This window comes from Zingiber officinale, chromosome 1A (assembly GCF_018446385.1).
Source record: "Zingiber officinale cultivar Zhangliang chromosome 1A, Zo_v1.1, whole genome shotgun sequence".
NCBI classification, from domain to species: domain Eukaryota; kingdom Viridiplantae; phylum Streptophyta; class Magnoliopsida; order Zingiberales; family Zingiberaceae; genus Zingiber; species Zingiber officinale.
In genome coordinates this window covers 38906498-38913343 of record NC_055987.1, presented here as the reverse complement: position 1 = coordinate 38913343, position 6846 = coordinate 38906498, and the positions used below count along the sequence as shown (strand labels likewise).

Genomic DNA, 6846 nt, shown 5'->3' with positions numbered 1-6846 from the left:
ACATCATCACATACCTGTTGAACAATGCACTAAGATCAACAACTATAGAAGAATAAATAACTTCACTTGCAATCTTAAATTGATCTACCTTATCACAATCATCATTTGAAAATTCTATTTCACTATAACGCCTTGTAACCCCAGGAGGTAGATCTAAAAGCATGTTATCCACTGCATTATCATTACAATCATCATCTAAAAAGTCTTCAACTTTATAGATATTAAGAAATCTGTATTCAACTCTATCATTATCACAGAATTTGCCAAAGTATTTATCTTTATTGGCCCCCACTTGCCTTTGTGGAAATGGAATCCTAAGCGGAGGTCTTGGGAATGATTGAGCTTGTGGCTAAGGTTCAACTTGCTTGTCTAGTGATGGTATGATCAATCATTGAGGGAAAGGTACTTGTGACCTTTGGACACTTTCTGGGATAATGGAACTGAGTTTTTATGGTTTTCTATTGTTCTTCTCCTCAATTCTATACAAGTCATTCTCCATAAGTTCTTCATGATTCTTGCCACTTCTTAACTTAATATCATTACAATGTTCACTAGATCTTGTTTGGGTAGGAGGGAGATCATGTTTGAACTATTTTGAAATTATTCTATCAATCTTTTCCTCCAACCCCTCCTTCTATGACTTGTGATTTTCAAAACTCTTGGATGGTTGAACTATGTGCAATTGTAGCCATCTTTCTAAACTATGGTGAGGATACTATCTTAATAAACCTTTGAATATGTCTCATGCTTCAAATAATGATTCTCCATCTGCTTGATCAAAATTTGTGATGCAATTTCTCATGTAAATAGTTCTTCTTGGAGGGAAAAAGTAATTCAAAAATCTCTGCTCCAATTGTTCCCAACTTGTAATGCTATGAGGTAAGAGAGAATAAAACCAAGTCTTTGCCCTATCCTGGATACTGAAAGGAAATGCCATCCACCAAAACTGAATGGCATCCGCTGAAACATCGTCATAGTTCACCATATCACAAAGTTCGAAGAATGTCTCAATGTGCAGATATGGGCTTTCCGATACTTCTAATCCAAATTTGTGACCTTGTATCATAGTAATTATTTCTAGGTCTAATAGGAAACTTTTTGCTTTAATATAAAGTTGCACAATCGGAGATAAAAATCTTACAAAAATAGGTGCAGAGAATTCTCTTAGGGGCCTACTTGGCATGTTAGTGTTCATAGTATTTAAAAAAAAAGTATGAGGAAACATAGAAATGTAGAATTAAATACAAGAATGAAAATACATAATGAAAAACAAGAAAGGAAATACAAAAATAGAAATGCAAGAATAATAAAAAAATGAAATAATGAAAGATAAAGAATAAAGAATTAAATAATTAAATAATTAAATAATTATCTAGACAAACTCTAATGTAAACTAACTAGATTTAAAGCACTCAGTCCCCGACAATGAGGCCAAAAACTTGATATGTTCTCCCAAGCGCATGGACATCGTCAAATAATAAAATTTATATAAGTCGATCCCACGAGGACTGAGGATCCAATGCTAATTGGTTCTACACTTTGAATTTAATTAGACAAAATCGATAATTATTTGATTTGAGATTATCAACTAAAATGTGAAAATAGACAAAAAAAATTGAGGAAGCCCTTAATTCAAGAAGATGTTTTAGGCTTTCAGTTTCATTTTAATGGTAAATGTTGTGTTATGAATTTGTCCAATCCTAGTTCTCCACTTTTATGTCTACAGGATGGTCTAAATTACTACCAAATACCACCCCATGACAGTGTGTTGAAGTACTTTTCCTGCCAGTAACCAAGTATGCCATCAAGTGAAAAAGTAACTTAGAGTCTGAGTTTTCAGTAGAGTATCTCCTGTAACAAGACCTCCCCTGGGTTTACATCTCTAGATTACGTAGGTCACTTGCATAGCATATGATTAGGGAAAGCACATTAGGTCAAGTGAAAGACTCATCTATAGATAGAATTACTCTCCCTTAGGAGGTTATTGTTGACGATAGAATTAATGCACTTTATTAATGATAATATGTGGTATATAAATACTATTACAAAGTGAAAAATAGGAAAACACATAAAATAGAAAACATATAAAGTACTATAAAACAAATAAGTATTTCCTAATAATAATTATTCTCTAATAATTAGGAAACAAATAAGTATTTCCTAATAATAATTATTCCCTAATAACTAGAAAAAAAATAAGTATTTATTAATAATAATTATTTCTTAATACGCTCCCTCAAGATGGTGTCCCAGAAATGACACCAATCTTGCTGCAAATAGCAAACAACTGAGGTCGAGAAAGTGACTTGGTAAGTGCATCGACTAACTGATCCTCGACAGGAATACGAGTAACTCGTAGTTCGGAGGCCTACACTAGATCACAAACAAAGTGATAGTCAATAGCCAGATACTTCATCTGAGAGTGAAAAATAGGATTAGTTGAAAGATAGCTGACACCAAATTATCAGTGAAGAGCACAGTAGGCGTGGTAATCGGAAGAAGTAGCTCTATCAAAAGTGACTTAATCCATTGGATTTCAAATGACGTAGAGGCAATGGCGCGATATTCAGCCTCAGTTGAAGAGCGCGCAATCGTGCGCTGTTTGGTAGATTTCCAGAAAATTGGATTAGCACCCAGAAAAATAATAAATGCACCTGTAGAACACCGATCATCTAGATATTCTACCTAGTCCGCATCGGAGAAACCATGAAGAGTAAGAGGTGTATCCACAAGAAGACGAATGCCAAGATCCCTAGTACCATTGAGATATCGAAGTAGACACTTCACAGCGCCTCAATGCGTCTCTGAAGAAGCATGCATAAACTATGAGAGCTTGTTGACCGCAAAGGAAATATCAAGACAAGTCATATATGTTGGTGTTATAAGGTTGCAAACATAGTCCCACATTGAAAACACATGGGAAAGATCATAGGTTTATAAAGAGAAAGATATCTCCATTGACATGAGACCTTTTGGGGAGAGCCCAAGAGCAAAGCCATGAGGGCCTAGGCCCAAAGTGGACAATATTATGCCATTGTGGAGATATCTAAATTCTCTTCGATCCTACAATTGGTATCAGAGCCTCGTTAGCTCTGAAAATTCGTAATCGATTTTCGAATCATTGTTAAAAACTTTTGTCTTTTTCTCAATTTTTTTCTCTTATCTTTATTTTTCAAGCACTACTAATCCCAAGACAAAAGTCTTGGAAATATTTTTTTAAGTCTTTTCTTGCAAGGATGTCGAACTCGTATCAAGAAGGTTACAGTACTGTCCGGCCTCCACTATTCAAAGGAGAAAATTTCAGTTATTGGAAGAATAGAATGGAGTGTTACTTGAAATCTGACATCGAGCTCTAGTTCACGATCTTGAAAGGCTACACTCCCCCGACAAAAGATGGAATGCCTCTTGAACCTGAAGATTGGACTCCCCCAATGATCAAGAAGGCACAATTGAACTACAAAGCGATCAACATCATTCAGTGCGGGCTTACTATGGAGGAATTGAACTGAGTCAGCCCCTACGACAACGCCAAAGAACTGTGGGACTCTCTAGTCAAACTACATGAAGGGACCAATGAATCGAAGGTAAATAAACGGGACTTACTCTTAAATAATTTATTTAATATAAAAATGATTCCCGGAGAGACGGCCTCGCAACTACACGCTCGACTGAAGGATATACTTAATGGCCTCCACCTGATTGGATATAACCTGGAAAACCATGACATGATAAGGTACGCTTTAAATGCTTTTCCAAGGAATGCTTTGTGGGCATCAATTGTAGATGCATACAAAGTCTCCAAGGATCTTCCAATTCTTAAGTTAGACGAGTTATTCTGTGAATTAGAATTACACGAACAATCTAATGTAAGCCATGTCGAGAAAGGTGCAGCTTTGTATGCAGGTCCAAGCAAGGAAACTAAAAAAGAATAAAGATCGAGTCTGAAAGTGAGTCAGATTCTGACTCAACGAATGAAGAAGAATTAGTCAACATGGTCCGGAGACTATTGACAAAGAAGAAATTCAGAAGAAGTGCCAAGAAGACACCACTAAACCAGACCCAAAACAAATCAGGAATGATTTGTTATGGATGCAACAAGAAGGGACATTTCAAAAATGAATGCCCAAATTGGAAGGAATAAAGGCCCAAATCGACAAGACGAAAGAAGACTCTTCAAGCGACATGGGACGAGACTTCTTCCGACGAATCCGAAACGGAGCAAACAAAGCATTCGAGCCATCTTGCATTTATGGCAAGAAACGAAGACTCCGACTCTGAGTCCAATGAAGAGTATGAGTCTGAGAACGACATCGAGTCCGAGAGAAGCCACAGATTGGAAGATCCAAATATGGTAACGATTTATTCAAAGTCTAATTTGCTTAAAGTAGTTAAATGTTTGTTTAAAAAATTGTCAAAATCTGAAAAACAAAATAATTTGTTACTTAAGGAAATAGACCACCTTAAGCAACAGGTTAACCTGAGTGACTCGACTAATCAAGTTCAAGTCGGAACTTCAACTCAAGTTGCAAAACTTGAGGAAGAAAATTTTGACTTGAAAGGTCAAGTCGAGCAACTCAAGAAAATGTTGGAAAAGTTCGAACTGGGATCCAAATGCCTAAATATGGTACTGGGATCACAATGAGCCGTGTATAACAAATCGAGGCTTGGCTATAAACCAAATAAAACAAACAAATCATATTTATCTTTAATCAGTCAAAATGTTAGAAGTCAAGTCCAAGCATGGGTTCAAACAAAACTTCTAACCAAACCAATTGAATCAAACCTATACTTAATCCCTAAGAGTCAGATTCATTACTTAGATAGACCTTATCTAAGCTATGACTCAGGGGGAGCAACTAGAAAGACAATACAACCAACTTGATTAACCAAACTCATGCACTTAAGATTAGTTTTATTTTCTGCTTAGAATGGTTAGATAAAAATGGTTTACCAAACCCAATAACATAGAATCGGAATGGATTGGGATGATAGTACGTCAAGGAAACTTTATCGAAGGCATGTCTAGACTGAATCTTGTGTATTGTACCTGGTGCACTAGACTTAGTGGATCTGACCGAAGCTACCTCAGTCAAACATGGGCTAGTTAGACCAAAATTTAGTATTAAGTTTTTTGAGCGGGAACAGTTTGGAAAGTCTTCAGCAAGTGGTCCACCGTTGATATACAAGAAGGCCATAAGCCTTGCTACTGAACTGAAAGTTTATCCTTAGGAAGCCTGCTTGATTAACCCAAAGCTAAGTTTAAATCTAACATGGATCCAACAACCTTTTTCAATAATTCAACTTTTTAAAACTTAACTAAAATCATTTTAAAAATTAATTAAAATCTTTATAAAACTTAACTAAAATCATTTTAAAATTAATTAAAATCTTTTAAAAAATTAATTAAAATCTTTTTAAAACGTAACTAAAATCATTTTAAAAATTAATTAAAATCTTTTTAAAACCTAATTCAAATCATTTCAAAAATTAATTAAAATCTTTTTAAAACTTAATTAAAATCATTTTAAAAATTAATTAAAATCATTTCAAAACCTAATTAAAATCATTTTAAAAATTACTTAATTAAAATCATTTTAAAAAATTAAGTAAAATCTTTCTAAATCCTAACTAAAATCATTTTAAAAAAAAATTAAGTAAAATATTTTTAAATCCTAACTAAAATCATTTAAAAATTAATTAAAATCTTTTTAAAACTTAACTAAAATCATTTTTAAAAATAATTAAAATATTTTTAAAACATAATTAAAATCATTTTAAAAATTAATTAAAATCTTTTTAAACCCTAATTAAAATCATTTTAAAAATTACTTAATTAAAATCATTTTAAAAATTAAGTAAAATCTTTCTAAATCCTAACTAAAATCATTTTAAAAAAATTAAATAAAATCTTTTTAAATCCTAGCTAAAATCATTTTAAAAATTAATTAAAATCTTTTTAAAACTAATTCAAATCATTTTAAAAATTAATTAAAATCTTTTTAAAACTTAATTAAAATCATTTTAAAAAAATAATTAAAATCTTTTTAAAACTTAATTAAAATAATTTTAAAAATTAATTAAAATATTTATTAAACTTAATTAAAATCATTTAAAAAATGTAATTAAAATATTTTTAAAGAAAAACTTAATTAAAATCTTTTTAAAAACTTAACTAAAATCATTTAAAAAATTAATTAAAATTTTTTTAAAACTTAATTAAAATAATTTTAAAAATTAATTAAAATATTTTTAAACCCTAATTAAAATCATTTTAAAAATTACTTAATTAAAAAATCATTTTAAACTTAACTTAAAAAATTATTTTAAAACATAATTGAAATCATTTTAAAAATTAATTAAAATCTTTTAATAACTTAATTAAAATATTTTTAAAAATTAATTAAAATCTTTTTTTAAAAAAACTTAATTAGAAAATCATTTGAAACATAACTTAAATTTTTTTAAAAAAAACTTAATTAAAAAATCATTTTAAACTTAACTTAAAAAATTATTTTAAAACATAATTGAAATCATTTTAAAAATTAATTAAAATCTTTTAATAACTTAATTAAAATCTTTTTAAAAATTAATTAAAATCTTTTTTTAAAAAAACTTAATTAAAAAATCATTTGAAACATAACTTAAATTTTTAAAAAAAAACCTTAATTAAAAAATCATTTTAAACTTACTTAAAACTTATTTTAAAACTTAATTAAAAATTAATTTAAAAAAAATTATTTTAAAACTTAAAACTTAACTTAAAAATTATTTTAAACTTAATTAAAATTTATTTAAAAACTTTTTAAACGTAATAAAAATCTTTTTAAAATTTAATTAAATAAGTTA

The 6846-nt window shown here is 30.0% G+C and overlaps 1 non-coding gene across 1 annotated transcript; it reads left to right on the top strand.

Moving 5' to 3' along the window:
• Positions 1-698: 698 nt before the first annotated feature.
• Positions 699-804, top strand: LOC122039226. The gene has a single exon (XR_006128101.1). It is a non-coding gene; the product is annotated as a small nucleolar RNA R71 (small nucleolar RNA).
• Positions 805-6846: the final 6042 nt, after the last annotated feature.